At 54.5% G+C, this 20,243-nt stretch overlaps 1 long non-coding RNA gene across 1 annotated transcript; it reads left to right on the forward strand.

Moving 5' to 3' along the window:
- The first annotated feature begins 223 nt into the window (after positions 1-223).
- On the forward strand, positions 224-2,783 carry LOC111827841. The gene is made up of 2 exons (XR_002831568.1): positions 224-873; positions 970-2,783. It is a non-coding gene; the product is annotated as an uncharacterized LOC111827841 (long non-coding RNA).
- The last annotated feature ends 17,460 nt before the right edge of the window (positions 2,784-20,243 follow it).

Genomic DNA, 20,243 nt, shown 5'->3' on the forward strand with positions numbered 1-20,243 from the left:
ACAAAACACAACTCCTTCCTCCCTCCCTCCCTCCCTCCCTCCCTCCCTTTCTTTCATTCTTGTTGTTAATCCTCACCCAAAAATATTTTTCCATTGATTTTTTTTAAGAGAGAGTGGAAGGGAGGAAGCAGGAGACACAGAGAGAGAAACATACTTGTGAGAGAGACACATCAAATGGTTTCCTTCTACGGCCACCACAACCCAGGTCAGGGATCGAGCCTGCAACCGAGGTCCATGTCATGTCCTTGACTGGAATCGATCCCGGGACCCTCAGTCCTCTGGGCAACGCTCTAGCCACTGAGCCAAACCAGGGAGGGCTCATCTTCTTTCCGTCCCACAGATGGCTTGGCAGTGGGATCGGCTCAGAGCAGAATTACCCGCCCACCCCAGGGGGCTGCCGGCTCAGGTAGAAAGATTCTCTGCTCCAGGCGGCAGAGCAAACCAATTACAGTTTGTGTGTTTAGCATTTTGCACTCAAAACACTGAGGGAGGAAAGGTCATCTTCTGAAATGAGGCGCATCTTGTTGGCTGATGCTGCTTAAGTTTTTCTTTGGAGGCAGGGCCTGGTCAGGGCGGCCAGAGCTCGTGTGAAAAGGCCAGTGATGGAGGCCCGAGGTGATGCCTCCTCACCTGGAATGCCCTCTCTGCCAGTTCTCACCGGCCCTGCGTTACTCACGGCCGCCGAGAGCGGCAACCGGCAAGCGTGTGTTTTTAGCTCATGACTCAAGGCTGACTCAACACTGGGGACCGGGCTTTCCGTGGCCCCGAGCTGGGCTCCTGCTTCCTGGAAACGCCCGAGTTGTTTGCGGAGTCCTTCGACGGGGCCCAGGGAGCAGAACCATCTGGTGGGAGGTCGTGCCAACCTCCAGGAAGGTGAGCGAGTGGAGGCGCTCTCTTTAAAGCCGCAGAGCTGGGGTTGGAACCCAGCACCTCCTGACTTTGAACTTATTCTCCCCCTCTCTGCTCTAGGCAGGCCCCCTCTCCCCCTGGCCACCTGCAGGGCTCAGCGAGGCTGTCCTGGGCGCTCCTGGTGGCATGAAGACACCCTCGCCTTTGAAGCTGAGCCCACCCTCCTCAGGACAGAGGGGGTTTCTGGGTGCATCTGCAGGGCTTCTGGACGGGCCAGGGGATCGGATCCGGAAGATTTGCTGGGCGGGGGAGGGGCTGTGTCAGACCTCCTGGCCGGGCTTCCGGGCGATGGTGGGTCGTTCATCCCTGTTTGTGGGGCCATCTTGCTGGTGGTGCCTCTCCCCACCCGGCCGCCCCTGTGCTGGCCGCCCGGCCGGCCTGGCGGGAAGTGCAGACACTGAGCTGTGAAGGAGAGGGTTTGACTTGGCCTAACTCTGCGCTCCCAGACTTGTCTGACCCTGGAGAGCCTTGTCTTGTCTTTTCCTTTGCGTTGCCTTCTCTTCTCTCCCGTTCCCTTTCCTTCTTTGCTTTCTGGCCTCTCTCCGATCTCTGTCTCCCACGTTGTCTGGGCTGCCCCCTCTGCCCGTACTCCCCCCTTCCCCCCCCCAGGAGCAGCAAAGACCAGACTCTTTGGGAAACAGGCCCCTGAGAGGCTGAGGGGTAACCTCTCAGGTCCACTCTGAACGCACATTGGTCGGGGGCTGCTCTGGGCCTGGTGCTGGGTGGGGCTCTCCCCGTCCCTCATGGCCACCCGCATGGGGGGATGTCATTGTCCCCTGTCACCAGCGAGCGCACAGAGGCTCCAAAAGCCCGTGGAGAGCGGTGAGTGCACATATGCAGACGCTGGTGGGCTGCCTCGCCTGGTGCCCAGCACCCCCCCGCCCCGCGCCTCTCATGTGACCATAGACACTTTATTGGGTGATTGGTTTGTTTACTTATGTGTTTATTTATTCAATCCTCCCTCGAGAACATGCCTTTTTATTGACTCTGTAGGCAGAGGAAGGGAGGGTGAGAGAGAAACATCGATGTGAGAGAGGAGCATCCATCAGTTGCCTCCCCATGTGCCCACAAGCCAGGTGTGTGTCCTGACTGGGACTCGAACCGCAACCTTTTGGTGCACAGGACGAAGCTCCAACCAACTTAGTCACCCAGCCAGGACACCGTGGACACTGTCAATGTGTAAGGTTGGACTTCGGGTCAGCGGCTGTGGCACCTTTGACATTCCGCTTGACCACTTGGCAGCTCAGTGGGTGCAGAGCCCTGCCCTGCTGCGTGAGGACAGGTGAGAGGAGGCCCCACCGTCACCTCCGCACAGGTGAGCCGGTGGCGAGAACGCTAAGTCCAGCCGTGGCCTCCAGGTCTTGTCCTGAGAGCTGTTCCCAGCGGTCAGAGTGACATATGGCTCCCTGACACAGTGGCCATGGCGATGCTTTTTAACAGATTTGAGTGCAAGGACAACATCCGCTCCTTCGAGATACCTGAGGTGGACTCTGAGGCTGAGGGACGATTCTTGGGCCGAGGTTCTGTTTCGATGAAACCTCCCTCCCAGGGTCTGCACGATCTCTTACTGAGCAGTGACGATGCACGTCTGGATGGGCAGCAGAACTAAAAGACTGTCTTTTATCTCCTCCTCTCCTTCACTTTCTTTCCTCCCTTCCCTGCCCATCTTCCTGCGGCCTCCCCTCCCGGCCTCAGTTAGCAGGGGGAGGGCTGCTTGGTCCAGGGTGCTGCTGTGGGTGGTCCTGACGGCTGAGAGCATCTTCTCTCTGCATCTCTGGCTCTGGGCTCTGGGCTGCTGACTTAAGTGGGAAAATCTTCTTTGCAGATTTCAAAGCCTTGGAGACTCAACTGTTGATGGTGAATTAAAAAGAAAGAAAAAAAATGAGGCAAAATATCCCAAAGGCAGTGTGTGGGCAGGGCCCTGGGCCCCTACCCCTCCTGGCGTCAGATTCCAGGGGCTCAGGCACCGGGATCAGCAGCGCCTGCTCCGGATGGGCAGGAGGAACTCGGAAGGCTCGTTCTGTGCCCCGTGCCCCCCTGCGTGTCCGTGGAGCCAGTCACTCTGGGCCAGTAATAACCACGATGATGTTAGCAGCACACAGGGGCAGGACTGGAAATGGTTGTCATGCTTTGTGTGTGGTGGCTCCTTTAATGGTCACGATCTGATTCCACAGTAGAGGGTTTGAAGCACAGAGATGCTAAGCAACCGGATGGAGGTCACACAGCTCGTGGCGATGGAGCCGGGAACCCAACCTCCACAGGCTGACTCCAGGTCTGTGCTGCTGTTCATTGTTTTCAGGCTGCAAATCCCTTCATAGGGGTCAGCTCCCCAGACTGCGGTAGCTGCTGGGGGTGGGGGGTGTCTGCTGTGGGGCACAACTAGACCTCAACTCCAACCCCAGCATACACAGTTCTCCCTCCCTGCCTCCAGACCAGGGATGGGAGGGGGTGGATGTGTCACCGTGACAATGGGCAGACCCTCTGCCCTGGGGAGGTGACAGCACCGGGCACACAGGGAGAGGTTCACAGGATACATCGGAGCTGGGTCGGGGAGGATGGTGATATTTGTTGCTGCTGTTGTTGCTGTTTCTCCTCAGGGAGCTCTAGTCTAGTCCCTGGTGTCAGAATCGGTGGAATCCTAAGAACCCCGAAACACCAATCAGAAAGAATGTGTGCACCCCTATGTTCATAGCAGCACAATTTACAATAGCCAAGATCTGGAAACAGCCCAAGTGCCCCTCAGTAGACGAGGGGGTAAAAAAGCTGTGGTACATTTACGCCATGGAATACTACGCAGCAGTAAAAAAGAAGGGTCTCTTAGAGACAGCATGGAGGGACCTGGAGAGCATCATGCTAAGTGAAATAAGCCAGTCAGAGAAAGACAAGAGTCACATGATCGCACTCATAGGTAGAATCTAATGAACAAAATAAACTGATGAACAGAGTGGATCTAGAGACATGGAAGCATGGGACAGAGTGCAGGATCTTGGAGGCAAGGCAGGGGGAGGGGGTCTGGGTGGGAGGTAATCAACCAAAGACCTTGCATGCATATGTGCATGGCCCATGGACTTGGACAATAGTGTGATGAAGGCTTGGGATGGGGTGCAGGGCGGAGGGGGGGCGGCTGGAGGGAGTCAATGGGGGAAAAGGGGCACATATGTAATACTTTCAACAATAAAGATTTAAAAATAAGAATCAGTGGGACGTAGTTCCATTCGCTGTGCAACATATTTGCTGTGGGCTTTGCTCCGTGAGGGGGGCACTTTCAATTCACCTTTGGTCCCCTGAGCTGGTGATGTCACCCCAGCCAGCGAGCCAAGAGTGGATGGGCAGGTCTGTGGAACCCAGAGGTACCATGACAACCAGAGGTGGGCTTTGGGCCTGAGTGTGAGCAAAGCAAATGGAATTGTCCGGCCAGGTGTCTTCCCGGTTGGCGTGTTTCCTCACATCCACGGACTTTGCTTACTTCACTTATTTCCCTCTCCTGGAATAGTTTCTCCTTCCCACAGTCCCGTGGAGTGGGTGCTGAGTCCCACCCCCCGAGGATGAGGTGGAGACTGAGGGGCCCGGGGTCACCTGGAGTCCCGTGTGTGAGACCGGGGTCTGCGTCTCCCTCCAGGTTTGCCAGTGGTCCCCCCACGCGCTGCTTCGTTCTCAGGCAAGTGGCCGCTCCCCCTCTCCCATTTCCTGTCTTTTTTTCTTTAATATATTTTTATTGATTTCAGAGAGAAAGAGAGAAAGAGAGAAACATCAGTGATGAGAGAGAATCACTGATCAGCTGCCTCCTGCACGCGCCCACAATCCAGGCCTGTGCCCTGACCGGCGGGAATCTAACTGTGACCTCCTGGTTCATAGGTTGATGCTCAACCCCTGAGCCACACCGGCCGAGCGAGCACCTGTTTGCCATCTTTATCTCCCAGATCTTCAGGGAGAACAGCATGGGCGAGGAGACGGGCCCCTTGGACTGCACAGGCCCGCTCGGCGATTGCAGCCAGAGCTGCGCAGACTTCCCGGTCTGCTGGGCCGTGGAGGGCGCTGGGTTTGGAACCGAACACAGCTGCCCCCTTTGGAGCCAAAGTTTGGTTTCCTCTTGGACGAAGGCTGCTTCCTGGTTGCCGGGGAAGGAGAAGCGAGTCTTTAAAGGCCCGGGCGTCCCCTTGGCCTCCACAGCACGGCCTCCAACAGTTTGATGATTTAAGAGTCGGTGGATTAAAACCAGGTGGTCTGCGTTTCCCCTGAACGCAAGCGCATGTTGAACTTAAAGGAAAGTTGAAAGCAAGTCAGGGAAACAGCCTGGGCTTTGCTCAATGCCCCGACTTTGAAAACTTGGTGCGAGGTCTGTGCAGAGTCCTGGTCCCCAAGGGGCAGAAAGGACTCACAGGGGCCCCAGATCTCCCAGGACTGAGGTTTGAGGAGAAACGTAAAGCCTCCATTTTTTTTTCTCTTCTGGAGACCCGCTTCCATCCTCGTTTTGCACAAAGTAGAGCCACACGTGGGCCAGCCGACATTTACGAAGCATCTACTCTGTGCCAGTGTTCCTGGTGGGCTCGGTGCTGTTCTCTGGGATCCTCTGCTCTGCCCAGCTGAGCCCTCACTGCCCAGCCCCTCCAGCTTTGCCCCTGCTGGCCCTGGCTACACGCCCTTTCAGGCCTTAGTCCCCCAGCGCTCACCCACGCACCCACAGGATTCACTCCCTCGGTCCCCCAGAACCCACGCTCCACCAGCACGCGGAGTGATGTCCTAGGACTCACAGGGAGGGCCTCCTCCAGGTCCCGGTCCTGATGAAATCGTAATTGCTCCCTCAGAGACTCGGCCGGCCTGCGGGGAACTGTGATGCTGGCATTTGCTCCTCCGCTGAGCTCCACCCCCGTTTTTGGAGGGTTTCCCCGAGCCCCTTCCCTCTGGAGAGCCTCGCGTCCTGCAGGCAGTGATTTGACTTCACGGCACCGGGAAGGAATTCCGCTTTCATGTGGTTGGGAAGCAGAAGCCCACACAGATCTCCATGGGGTTCGAGGGCCAAGCTGGAGCGTATTGGAGTTTCTTGGGGAACCGCTCGCCGGGAACAAGGCCTGTCAGGGGCCCCTGCCAGTCAAAGCACAATGCTTCCAGCCTCTCCACTGTGCAAACAAACAGCCCGCGCAGGAGTCCTCCTGGGCTGCAGGCTTGGCCAGTGTCTCCCGGGCTTGCCGAGGACCCAGCTGGGATTCTGGGCAAAGGCACAGGAGCTGACGTGGGGTGGGACTGCCGGTGCCGGCCTCCTGGGAGACAGTTACATAGGTAATCCCGTTAAGCCCTCCTGCCAATCCAGGAGTCAGTCTCCTCCGCATTGCACGCATGAGGAAGTGGAGGCTCCGGGACAGTGGAGACGGGCCAGGACCCCGGGCTGCGGATTGGGAATGAATTCTGGGCGGGTGGCCCGCAGCTCCCGCACCGTCCCGCTCCCTTGCTGCCCCTGTCGTGCCACAACAGCCCCACAAGGTCAATATTTGTGTAAGGCTTGTGTTTTCGTTGGTGATATAAAGAACACGTGTGCTTTTCTTTACAGGAAAGCTTGAACATTTAGAAGCGCATGAAGAAAATTAAAATCACCTGTATGCTTGCCACCCAGAGAAACACACGCGCGAGTCTGTTTTGTTTATGTTCCCCCGCTGTTTAGACAGATAAGTAGACGGATCTGCGAGGAGAGTGACCTCACAGAGGCGCTCGCTGATGGAGAGCAAGGTTTTAAACACGGAACTCGGAAATCACCGTAGAGTCTGCTTTAAAGGGTTGTTTCTCCACTTAACATTTACGATGCAGTTATTAACCCCGTTTTCTTTCTTCTTCTTCTTCTTTTTTTTTTGTTAATCCTCACCAAGGATATTTTTCCCACTGCTTTTCAGAGAGAGAGTGGAAGGGAGGAAGGGAGGGAGGGGGAGATAGAGACAGAGAGAGAGAGAGACATCTATGTGAGAGAGGCACATCAGTGGTTGCCTCCCGCATGCGCCTGATGGGGAGGTACTTGCCCTTGACCAGTAATCAAAGCCGTGATCCTTTTTCTTTCCTTTTCTTTCATATATATATATATGTAATATTTTCATTGATTTCTGAGAGGAAGGGAGAGGGAGAGACAGAAACAGCAATGATGAGAGAGAATCATTGATCAGCTGTGTCCTGCACCCTCCTCCAACACCCCATACTGGTGATCGAGCCTGAAATCTGGGCATGTGTCCTGACCTGGAATCAATTCCTGACCTCCTGGTTCATAGGTCGATGCTCAACCACTGAGCCACACTGGCCAGGGCTTAACCCCATTTTCATGTGAGGCATTTGAAGCTCAGGGAGTGAAATGTCTTGTCTACACAGATCGGACCCGCCTTCCTTCCCACCCACTCCGTTTCTTCCCTCTCGGTACCCATATTCAGTTGCGATACCATTTGGGACATAAGTCAACGAGCCCATTTGCATTTCCCATTGGATGCTCGGGGCCAGGCTTCCAGTCCTGACTCCATGACTCACTAGCCGTGTGGTTTAGGCAACTCCGCTCTCGGTCTGTCTGTCCTACAAAATGGGCACATTTTGATTCAAAGTTCTCGTGCCCCTGACAGTGTTTGGGGTGGTGCTGGGCAGACCATCCTTCCAGCTCGTGGGGCATGTAGAGCATAGGTTTGGATTGCAAAAGCCAGTTTTTCCACTTTTTACTGTGAAAGCTCAGGAGAGTCAGGTGACCTGCCTCTCAGTTTTCACAAGAGGACAGTGATATCTGCCTCACGGAATTGTTATCTATATATATAAAAGCTTAAGCGACCGAACAACCAAACGACCGGAATGACCAGAATGACCGGTCGCTATGATGTGCACTGATCACCAGGGGGGAGGTGCTCAACGCAGGAGCTGCCCCCTGGTAGTCAGTGTGCTCCCACAGTGGGAGTGCTGCTCAGCTGAGACCCGTCCTGGTGGTCTACCAGCCCTCTGGCAGCCACTCCCTCACTCCCTCAGTAGTCCTGCAGGTCCAATCTCCGGAGAATGGGCCAGGCACCGAGGGACCAGCACCACTGGCCTCCTGGAAGTCAGCCTCGGGCACTGCGGCTGCTTCCCCTCCCTAGATGCTCCACAAGGAAGAAAGGATATAAAAGCAGATGCCAGGTGGCTCCCAACAACTGGCGTGAAAGTCAGTGGGACAGATCCATATCCTGGGCCAGCAAGGGCGTCTCTCCACCGGCCCAGGCCAATCGCGTCCCAGCCACCCCCCCCTCCCTCAGGAGCCCACCCATGCACGAATTTATGCACTGGGCCTCTAGTTCATAATAATGCTAGGAGGTATTTTCTGAGTTTTGCTAGGTGTCATGGGGGTGTTGATGTGTTTCCACGTATTCATTCGTTTAGTGCTCATGACAGCTCTCTGAGGTTTAAGAATGATTATTATTCCCGTTTTACAGATGAGGAAACAGTCAAGAAACAGAGGCATGAGGTTCTGCAACTGGGAAAAGGGTCAGAGATGCACAGAGACCCTTGGAAAATGGAAACCCTTTTTCTATACAAGACTCCGGCCAGGCTTCTGGTTAAACCAAGCTGGTTAGGGCATTTTTTCCTCTATCACGTCCCTCGAAGTGTATCACAGCCAACAAAAAACGAATCAGCTGCATGCTTCCCTGAAAGCCAGCAGAAGTCACAACCCCAAACCGTAGAACTTAAGGCAAAGCTTCCGAAACCCATGCAACGCAAATCGACAGGCGTGTGCCCAGAGCTGGTACCCATCTCCCGGAACCGTGAGCAGGACACATTTCCCTAAGAGTGACTGACCCTGGTTAAAGGCATCTCCCATGACCCAGTGATCATGACAAAGTCATCTAGAGTGTGGGCAGGTGGTGGCCCTGGCGACACTCAGTTTGACACCACGCAGTGATGGGTGGTGGAGGTAGAGGAGACACTGAAACCAGGGTGCCGTTTTGGTAGCCTGGGTGAGGTTCGGGGCGGGAAGAGGGGGGAAGGGGAGGACAGTGCCGGATAGACAGCAATGAGAGGAGGACGGAAAGGCAGGAAATGCCACCGGACACAGAGCCTGAAGCCCCTCCTGAATGCTGGACCAGATACACATGTGCCTCAGGGGAAGGACATCACAGGTAAGAATAGAGGGGCTCCAGGCCACAGCTGGTCCGCATTTGCGATGTCCCAATTCGTTATCTTCCCCCGTCTCCCCCAAGTCCACACATGGCTACCTCCATTCAATAAAAAACGTTACAAAGAAGAACCAGTCCGTGCCCCGCCACAGTATACAAACAGAATAACTATAAACAGAAAAGAATCGCTCAGCAAAGGCAGATAAAGGATATCTACAATATTAATTGCCTGAGGAAATAGTGGGGACATTTAGACAAAATACTTCTCTATAATGTTGACAATATTATAGAAAATGTGGTCTTTGTGAAGATGGGGCCTAGAGAAGAAATTGTGCGTTTGGAAATGCCACATGAGCCAGAGCAGAGGGGTCCCTGGATCTCCCGGCCGTCAGCGCACACTCCCTCAGCAGGCCCGCCGGGACACCCCGCAGGAGGCTCACACGCCACGCCAGCCCCTCGGCGCGGCTTTCCCTGGGAGAGGAAGCCCTGCTCGCTCACGGTGGACCCCTGGTCTCAGGCAATACCTTCCCGTGGGACCTGAACGGCCACAGACGAAGGAATGACAATTCAAAGTTGTCCCTTGGAAAGTTTTGTGTTGAATGATCTAAATTAGAGAAACGGTCTTTCCCTTTTCACGGGCATATGAAACACAGCCCCTTCCTGCTTCAGAGTATCGCTCCCATGGTCATTACCGTGTAAACTGTCATATGAATGAGGGCGGTGACAGATCCTTTTTAAAATGCAAAGTGTTTGACGCCCGAAGTTATGAGAAGTTGGACAAGGGCTCTCCCTCCGCCCAGGTACGAAGGGTATTTCCCACCTTTAGGATCCGATGTCCCGGCCTCACAAACCAGGATCGCTACCCACACCGTGAGCCAAAGAAGCAAGAAGCTATACACACCCAGCCCGGCATCTTCACGGAGACAAAGAGGAGGCCGCGAGCTGTTCAGAAGCAAAGTGATGGATGTGCCGCGAGGAGGGCCACGTGCTGCGCATTAATGCAAAAGGGCCTTTTATTGGATTGCGATCTGATTGTGTTTACAAATATATAGCCAGGAGGCTTTTAATTTTGGGGGCGACTTCATTGTTCGTCGGTCTATACCCGGTTACAGCTTCTCCATCTAGGAAATTACGTGCGTCTGGGCTTTAAATGAGATACGGCCTCGCTCCTTTAATGCAATCACGTCCCCATTTTACCCTCTCCTGTTGCCCAGGGTGGGGGCCGTTTTATGACAATCTCATTTGAAATATCATAAGAGATGAAAGATGTAAATAATAAGATGTTGAGAGACCGGCTGGAATTTGAATTCATCGGAATCTGCCGCCAACAAGGGCGGGCAGACTTGATTAAACCGCCCGCATCGGGCTCTTCTTCTTCTTGCATTCCCAGCCACTGCTCGCCTCCTTGCTGTTTATTTTTCTTTTAAGCTCGCGTTCAATAAATAAACCCAACGAACAATTAAAAACTCCCCCAATGATTCTAGATGGAAGAATTCACAGATAGCCCGGCTGGCGCGGCCCTGGCAGCGAAGTTTGATTAAATCCTCTAATTGCACCGCGCGGGCGGGGACGACCACAATGCGCTGGTGCTTTTAGCGCGAGCCGCCGGTGAAAAACTTCAATTACCACTAAAAATGGGAAACGTGCGTAATAGATAAATGCTCTTCCTCTGTGAGAGCTGCCTTTTCAAAACCACGTCCCTGTGTGGGCGAGATGCTAGTCTATGTTTTCTTGTCGTCCGTGGATTGATGTGTCCCCTCCGCCCCCACCCCAGGGACCTTCTCTCTCCTCTGGGGAGACCCTCTTCCTAAGCCAGAGATTGGGTGTCCTGGGGTTGGATGATGGCATCTGGAAGTTTCTTGGAGACAAGGAAGAGCAAAGATAGAGGAAGACTTGAGTGGGTACGTTTGGAGCAGCTCTGGGGTCTACGGTTGATTTGAAAGTCTATTCGGCAGTGGAGGGTGGGTGAGTGAGGGCAGGGAGGAGGATGGGAAAGATGGTCAGAGCGCTGACAATTGTCAAACACTGCTCCGAACCAAAGGCGCATCCATCTTCTGGGGAAATGGGTTCTCCTCCCGGGGCTTGGTTCAAACGTCACCTCTGCCAGGAAGCCTTCCCGGCCCATCTCCGCGCCCCCAGCAGGCTGCGTGTCCTCTAAGGGTGGCCCATTCTGCATTTGATGGATCACTGCTCAGACCACCTCCTGCCTCCCCTGACCCTCACCCAGAGCCTGCATTTGGGTTTCCCGGGTCTGCCTTGTTAGTCCCCTGGGGCTGGTCATCGCCCCTTCTGTGTCTCCTCCACGGTCTCTCGCCTCCTCCCTGGAAGGTGGGAGCTTCCAAACCACACAGACCCCGAATGCTGCCCCACCAGTTCTCAACGAGGCAGGTGTTTGAACCTCTGAGCCTCGGTTCCCCGTCATTGAGGTGGGGATAGGTCGATGCAGCTCCTAAAATTGCTGTTCATAGAATACAAAAGGCGAAGGCAGCTCAGAGGGCCCCCTCCTCCTAGGGGCCTCCCATAGCCAGTGACTGCACCACGTGGGCGTAAAAGGGCCTGGCCCCCTCTTCTCCACGCAGGACATCTCTGAGGCGTTATCCCAGATTCAGCGTTTCCCAGGGGATTGGCTGAGGCCTTGTTGCCATGGCATCATAGTCAGTGCCTTCCTCCACCCCGTCCTCCTCCTCTTGCTCCTACAGGGGTTGTCCCAGAGCGCTCTCCTCAATGAACCACAGGCGTGTGTATTGTTCTCCATTCTCTATGACCCGGAAACCCACCAGGCAACCCGTGACAATGGAATGATCTGAGGACACAGACTCCAGAATAGGGTTTCGGAGCTGGGCACGCAGAGCCCATCGCCGGATAAATGCTGGCACGCTACAGCGATGCCACTGTGAAACCTTTCGCTGGTGGCCGAATGGGGTGGGGTAGTGGAGAGAGGGTCGCCCTGGCAGGCGCATTTCTCAGGTGGGGAGGAAGGGAGAGTGATCAGAAGTATTACAAGTTGGAGAATTGTATGCTCGTGGCTGGGGGCCATTATGGAGACAATGCAAGGCTAAGGGTGATTAAGTGCCAATAAACGACTAAGTGTGAAGGCCAGAGGGCAGCATATAGAGACACTCATCTTCCTGGAGAGCAGAAAAGTTGAGGATTAGGTCTTAATTATGAGAGCAGCAGGCAGGGTGTTCCAGAAGAAGTGGAGTTCTCAAAGCCTGGAGGTCTACCAGAGTCAGGAAGGAGTGGGCCTCATCACACCTGGGCACCTCCCTCTGCCCCGCCCTTCTCCCCTGCTTCTCTAAGCTGAATTTTCATCTGGGAAATGGAGTGGCTCCTCCCAGGTCGGCCACCTGGACCAGCAGAGTGCGGAATACAGAACAGGCAGCAGAGGGGTGATGAGTGCTGATGCCACCACGGTGCCAGGTGAGCTAGTGGCTGTGCTTGTCCCACTGACCTTCCTCTTATCAGTTCTCCCAGGGAAGAGACCAACCGGGATGCTCCCAGATAGAGTGAACTTAGTGCTTGAAGCTCATGGGTCCAGGCGGCACAAGGGGTGGACTGTCTTGGATGTCGGGGCGAGCTGTCCAGATCCCACCGCAAGGCAGGGACACGCATTTCTCAGGGGCGTAAAGCGTTGGTGAGGCCATCCCTCTCTGGACATTGCCCTGAGCCGAGAGAAGCTTTCTTACACCCCCTCATCCAGGTGGATGTCTGGTTAATGCCAGGGCATAAAAGCCGGCCCCTTTGCCGGCACTGGGACATCCCCAGAGGTCCATCCGACACCCAGAGCTCTGGTGGCATCAGCTGCAGCTCACACCCCCACATTTTCCTATGCCCAACCTTGCTTCCCTCAGTTCTTCTCCACCCCTCCCGATGCATCATTCTCAAGAGCATCCCACCGACAGCTCTCGGAGCCTCAGTCCCTCTCCCAGGGGCTGGATCTACGCACACATCAATCAGGTCTGGGACTCATGCCCCTCCACCTCCTTCTTGACTTCATCTCCAAATACAAGGGCCCTGCTCCTGAGAGGGCCCTGCTCACTGTCCCCAGACTCCCCCAGGAGGCTGCTGCCATTCCGGACCTGCCTCCGGGCACCTCCTTCCCTTCGGGCACATTCCCACCACCACCTCTGCTACTTTTCAAGAGCCCTGAGCCGCAGACCAGCCTGCGCAGTCATCCAGCTGCAAAATAAGTCCTGGTCTTTCCGGATGAACAGGAGAGGAGGGGAAGCATTCCGTGCTGATGGAGACTGCACAGGGCAGGGCCCGCCCTTCCTGTCACTCGGGGAATGAGGTGCCCCGAAGCCACATTGCCTGGGAATGGAGAGAGGGAGGGCGGGAGGAAGGTGTGGGAGGTGGCCTGTGTCCCTCCCTTTATGGAGACCTCTGAGTGGATGGTGGGCCACACGGGGAGGGCTGTGTCCGTGGGTTGTGTGAGCTTCTGCTGTGGGCACCAGAGTCCACCCCGGGCTGCAGGGCTAACGGCTGGGACGCCAGACCACAGTGCCGAGGCCTGGGGGTAGTGAAGCCCCAAGTGTGGTTTCTCTAAAGGACACCTCTCTGCTCATTCCCCCCTCCCCTCCCCGTGCTCTCAGGGGCCTTTAACACGCATGCACTGGGTTGGTTTACATGAAACGCGTCAAAGTGCTACGTCGCTGTCTGAGCATCCACTGCCCGTGGTTTTGCTCCCGCTCCTGCTCCTGGACCGGATGGAGGGCTCACGCTTTGTGACCCCCGAGAGGACCGCCTGGCGCTCTTCGATTTCCTTTCTGAATGCAGACGCCCATGTCCTGGGGAGAGCCTACGGTGGCCCCAGCTGGGTCTCGTGGCTAATAACGTCCACGCCTCCCCTTTCATGAGAAGGAAGAGTCGTTGGGAACAAGATGATTTTCTTCTCCATCTGGTAGCCTTAAACGTCTGCATTATGAAAAGAGAGCAAAGGCAACACAATATTTGCCCAACTTGTGGCTTTGCTGCAAAGGCCTCTGGGAAGCTGTGTTCTACTGGCTGCGCTGTTCTAGCGACCACATCCTGCGGCTTGGTGGCGGAGCGAGGCCCCAGGCAGCACCCAGGCTCCTTCTCATTGGAACCCGGGCTGCTGCTGGGCTGCTTCCAGGCTGACCTGAGGGGGCGGGTCGCTGAGCATTTTGTAGCTCCAGGGGCTCTCACACCTGCACTCGCACCTGGTGCAGAGAGGTGGCACCAGCTGGGTGACTCCAGCTGCGCGCCCTTCCTCTGCAGACTCCTCAGTGGCTGACTGCTCACTGCCTATCGCCTGGGGAGGTGAGGATGTTCCGAATGGAACTGGAGGGAATGTGACCCAGAGGGCTCGGGCCTGGGACCCATCCCCGCACGGCCACCGAACGTGCTGCCCTGCAAACACGTGGCCACGTTGTCCAGGACAAAAGGCCTCCACAGGGGCCGGGCTCTGGGCCTGGCAGGCTGTGGGCCGGGCAGACCGCTCTGAGCTGTGGTTTTCTGCCTGGGGCGTTGGGCTGCTGGGAGGACTGGTGAGAAAAAGCACGCAGGTGCTCAGCCCAGTGCCAGCCACGCAGTGCGGCGCTGAGTTTAATTACTGGAGGGAGCAGGAGTCCCGTCTCTGCTGGCGGCCACTGGGATCAAATCAGCCCATGGCTGTCATGGAGGCTTCACTCATGTGAGGGGCATGGAGATAGGGATATGGGAACAGGTATAGATGCGCCGTGTTGGCTCCGCTAGGTGGGGAGCATGACTGACTCTATGTATGGACCTTGGGAGGGAGGGGCCGGAGACAGTGGGATGCACGGGACTCGGAGGAAGTGCCTGTGAGAGGTCGTGCTGGGCCCAGGATGGGGACATCGAGGTGGAACTGGCTGGGGGCCCTTCAGCAGAGCAGGCTGAGGTCTGAGCTGTCACTTCTACCGCCCTGCTGTGTGTGTACGCTCATGTGCATGCCTGTGTGTGCACACATGTGTGTGCCAGTGTGTGTATGCACATGTGTGCATGCCTGTATGTGTGCGTGTATGTGGGCACATGCATTCACATGTGCGTGTATGTGGGCACATGCATTCACATGCAGGCAGAAAGAGGTGGAGTTGAGTCTGGTGTTGTAAGACTCTAAAGCTGCTCCTCAACTTGGACCCTAACATGGTTGTTTCTCCTTACGTCTCTTCTTTCTTGCCTTGAGCAGGTAGTCTCTGCTCAGTTGATACCTTTCCCCATGAAACACCTGGTGTATTTTCAACCTGTGGCTGGAAGATGTCACCAGGTTAGGAAGGGATGTGGCCCACCTGTATGTGGAGCTCACAGAGCTGAGAACTGGGAGCTACCCAAGTGATTGCCCATCCCCTCCCTGCGGTCACCAATGAGGAAACCGAGGCACGTAGAGGACAAGGAAGTCACCAAGAGGCTCATTGCTTGCTGGCAGCAGAGATGGGCTCTGAACCCAGTATTTGCTTCATAACATACATATATCTTTTTGTTTGTTAATCCTCACCCGAGGATATTTTTCCATTGATTTTTAGAGAGGGTGGAAGGGAGGGGGAGAGATACACACAGAGAGAAACGTCGATGTGAGAGAGACACGTCGATTGGTTGCCTCCCACATGAGCCCAGACGAGGGCCAGGGATCAAGCCTGCAACTGAGGTACGTGCCCTTGACTGGAATCGAACCTGGAACACTTCAGTCTGCAGGCCAACGCTCTATCCACTGAGCCAAACCGGCCAGGGCTATTTTTTAAATTTGAGAAAGAGAATAGTTATAATCATCATATATGCCTGCCACTCAAAATTAACCATTTACCATTTTTAATATTTATTTATTTATTTTTAATCCTCACTTGAGCATATGTTTTCATTGATTCTAGAGAAAGAGGAAGAGAGAAGAAGAGAGAAACGGAAACAAAGAGAGAGAGAAAGAGAGGGAGAGAGAGAGAGATATGAGAGAGAAACATTGTTCAATTGCCTCCTGCACATGCCTAGACCGAACCCACAACTTATGTGCTCTGACCGGGAATCAAGCCCACAAGCCTGTGACGCACGGGATGATGCTCCAACCAACTGAGCCCCCTGGCCAGGGCCTATTTGTTATGTTTATGTGTAGAGTTGGAGAATTCTGCAAGTAACAGATGAGTACACTAGACACTGAAACTACTAGCCCTGCATCGAGAGACCCACGTCTGCTCCTGGGATCGCTCTTTCCAGCTCGTCCCTTTCCTTTTCCAAACAAAGAGCTGTTACTATGAGTTTGATGTCCTTCCTTCTAAACCACTTAAAAATATCTTAACACACACACACACACACACACACACCACAGAGAGAAAGGGAGAGAGATAGAGAGTTAGAAACATCGATGACATCCACCCCATGCATTATTGTTTTTGTGTTTAAACTCTTACATATTTACATAAACCATGCCACATGTCACATTGCCCATGAGTATCACACCTGTTTCTCTTTCCCCCAATGACATGTCTTTGGCAGTCTTGACGAAGAAGGTCAGGTTCATTTTCTGGGTGCTGAGCAGACCCCGTTCATCATCCTGCCACTTCCAGGGATCACGCACACTCCTGGGTTACTATCAAGCTGTGTGGCATGCCTTTCAAAGAGAGCAAACAAACTGAAAAGCGAGGAGGGCTCTTGTGTCCTGTTTCTGCCCCCGACCTGAAATTTCAGGAGGACCCTGAGTGAGCCATGTCACCATCCCCTGCCTCAGTTTCCTTGTCTGTTGACGAGAACCTGTGTGGACACATGAAGCTCTCCCGCGGCTCCAGCGGCCCCACTGCACAAGGACAAGCGTTCTGTTCCCCTCGGGGCTGGCTGGGCAGAATAACTGCCCTCCTCCCACCTGGTCTCGGTCTGTTCGTGTGCAGCTTTGGTTGTGGGAACGCTGCACTTTCTGGGCCTCCTCAGGATATGGTGAGTTTGCAGTGGGAAGTCTCCCCAAGGAGAGGGGTGGGGAGGGCTCCCTGCTGAAGGGTGAGGCCATCCCCAGTGTCTGTCACCGTGGGAACAGGTGGATTCTCAGGTGGAAAAAGCCCCAGGGCAGGTGGCGATGATGGTATTTCTACAGCACTTGACAAATGGGGAGTCCCTCCACCTGGGGAAGAGCTGCAGATGGGAGGGGACTGCTCTAAGGTTGCAAAGCAAGTTCAAGAGAAGCCCTGAGGTCAAACTCAGGGCTGGGGCTGCTGTCCTTGGGTTCTTCCCACTCTGCCCGTCAGGAAAGAGGACTGCCTGAAGAAACCTTAGCTTGGCTCCATGGAGTGGATCGCCGATGGTGGGATTTCAGGCAGCGATGAGACAAACAGGTGAAAGACGATGAACTCTGCTGGGGTAGCGGCGAAAGCCTTCATGGAGGACGTGACATGTGAGCTCTGTGTTGAAGTATGAATAGGAGTTTTCCATGTGAGGTAGAGAAAAGAATATTCCAAGCAAAAGGAGTCCCTGGTCAAAGTCCATGCATGTACAAAAATATCAGGGAGAAATGAAGGAATGGTTCAAGGTGTATGAAGGATGGGGGGGATGTGGGAAATGAGGAGCCTGGGAGGGTAGGTTAGGATAGGGCTGTAGCATGAGAAATGCAAGGATCCATGAGAGAATTAAGGGCAGTGAGATCTGTGGCTCAGGAAGGTCATGGGGAAGCCATGGGGTAGAGGATGGATGGAAGGACATGCAGTTCAGGCAGAGGGACCAGTGGATGAGGATGCTGTCTGCACAGCCATGAGAGATGCCAGTCGTAGGGGGTCGGGGGCAGAGGCTGGGAGGCTTATCAGGAGCCTGACATTAAGGGTGGGAAGGAAGGGAGAGGACCTAATGGGTGTCAAGCATGTTAACATGCATTCACTTGTAACTTCTTATCATAACCCTGTGATAGAGGCATAGCACCCCGTTTTGCAGATAAGATGACAAAGATCGGCAGAAGTTACATAACGAGGTCCCACGAGTCCTGCAGGTCTGAGGGGTTCCAGAGTCACGTCCACTTCCCCTACCTCCTGGCTCAGGGAGCAGAGGCGTCCAGCAATTCCCAGAAGACTAGGGTTCCCCCCTCGGGGACCTGGGTGAACAGTGATATTGGCAAACATCCCTACCGCCTTATCAGAATCCAGCCGCCTCTCCTGGGGCTGGGTGTGGCTGTGCGGCTGGTTCTGGCCAACGGGCTGAATGAAACTGGCATACGTCACCTCTGGGTTAGAGTATTTAATAGCTGGTGGGAGATCATGCAGTCCTACGCTTCTCCTGCACCGGTGACCATGGCCACACCCGTAGAGGGGCAGAACCCTTCATCTGAATGAAGGTGTCACGTAGACCCATGGCGTGCACTGGGGCAATACATCCTGCTTGTTTTAATCCATGTCTATTTAGAATTGTTTGTTACTGCAGCACGACCTACACTATACTGATTGAGAAAAGGATGCAACCCCCTGAGCAAGAGAATGAAGGAGAAGGAGCAGGCTGAGGGAAAGGGCGGGGAATGACGTTTCTGGCAGAATATCATAGTAAAAGGCAATCGGGCTTGGAGACTAGCAGAACTGGTCTCATGTCACCTCAGGCACCTACTGTGGAGAGGTTGCAGGCAAAGGCCCAGGCTCTCTGCCTTCGATTTTCTCCTACAGGAAGTGGAGAGAGTTGTGATCACTACCATTAGGGTGACTCGAGCTAACATATGTACAGCCCCCAGCGAGGTGCCCAGTTCCTAGGAGGCATGCCCCCAGCGAGGTGCCCAGTCCCTAGGAGGCATGCCCCCAGCGAGGTGCCCAGTCCCTAGGAGGCACTCCCAAACCACGGTCATTACCCGGTGGAAGGGGGTCGGGAAGAGCATCGGTGATATAAGCGTTGAGAGGTCAGACATCTTTCCTTCCTTGTTCGCTTGAATTCCTCTGGCACCGAGAATGGTGCTGAGGCACACACAGTAGGTGTTCATTTTATATGCACCGGAGCAGGGGTCCTCAAACTTTTTAAACAGGGGGCCAGTTCACTGTCCCTCAGACCGTTGGAGGGCCGGACTATAGCTTTAAAAAAAAACTACGAACAAATTTCAATGCACACTGCACATATCTTATTTTGAAGTAAAAAAACAAATGTTTTCGGCGGGCCGCATGTGGCCCGTGGGCCGTAGTTTGAGGACCACTGCACTGGAGGAATGAAAGAGTAACATGTACAGCAATTATTTGCTTCATGTGCCCAGGTCCACTCACAAACAGACTGGGAACTCTTGGGTGGGAAGGGCCTACCTGTATCAGTTCATCTGTTCCTTAATGCCCAGTGAACATCAGCTCTTAGCAAATTTTCCTTGAAATAGTGAGTCATCCCGGGCTTTAGAAACAGCCATATCTGTAGATCATTTCTCCCTGACACATGGACAGCTCAGCCTTGGTCCTCCAGTAGATCCCCACTCTCTCGGCACAGGTCTAAAACCTCTGGCACCTCTTCAAGGAACGCCCCCCCAGGCCTGGGGTGCAGGTGCCCAGGGAAGCTCACCGCACAGGAGCCATATCTCCCATCCGTTTGTCCCCAAGTCTAGCAGCGTTTTGGCCGGGCTCCACATCTCCCTGCACTCAGACTCGACCTGCAGATGGCTGGCAGAGACCTTGCCAGGAGTGGGCTGGCAGGCAGCTCTCTCCTTCCCAGGCAGACGTGTATGTGGCAAGTCTGTTTATCAGGCAACGCCTTGTTGTAGCCAGAGGTGGTGGCTTAACAGTGGCAGAAACGCCCGCATTGCCTCAGAGCCTCAAGTTACTCAGATGAGCCCTTGGCCTCAGCGGGCAGATAAGCACATGCCTTAGTGAGGGAGGCCTTGATCACGGGGCAGATAAGCTCAGGAAAGGATGAAAAAAAATCAACAACAACAAGAAGCTGAGCGACCCACTGTCGGAGGCTTTTTCAAGTACACATGGGCGTGTTTCTTGTCTTCGCCAACACATGGGGTGATGCAAAAGCTGTGAATTTAATTTAATTTGGTGGTCACGCAATCATGGAGTGAGAGCATGTCAGAGCTGGAAGGGACTTTGGGGATTGTGTAGTTGAACCCTTTAATCTTCCAGGTGAGGACACTGAGGGCCACAGAGCTGTAGCGACTTGTTCAGGATCATCCAGCGAAGGTTTGGCATAGCTGGAACCAAACCCTGGGTCTCCAGACCCCCGGGCCTGCGATCTTTCCATCACATGGATTGCTTCACGGCTGCCACCTGATTGCTCAGGTGCGCACTGCAGGTTGTAATTGGGTGCCTAGATAGTCCTTTTTAATGACATAAATTTGCT

Source organism: Myotis lucifugus, unplaced genomic scaffold (genome assembly GCF_000147115.1).
Source record: "Myotis lucifugus unplaced genomic scaffold, Myoluc2.0 scaffold_228, whole genome shotgun sequence".
NCBI lineage: Eukaryota > Metazoa > Chordata > Mammalia > Chiroptera > Vespertilionidae > Myotis > Myotis lucifugus.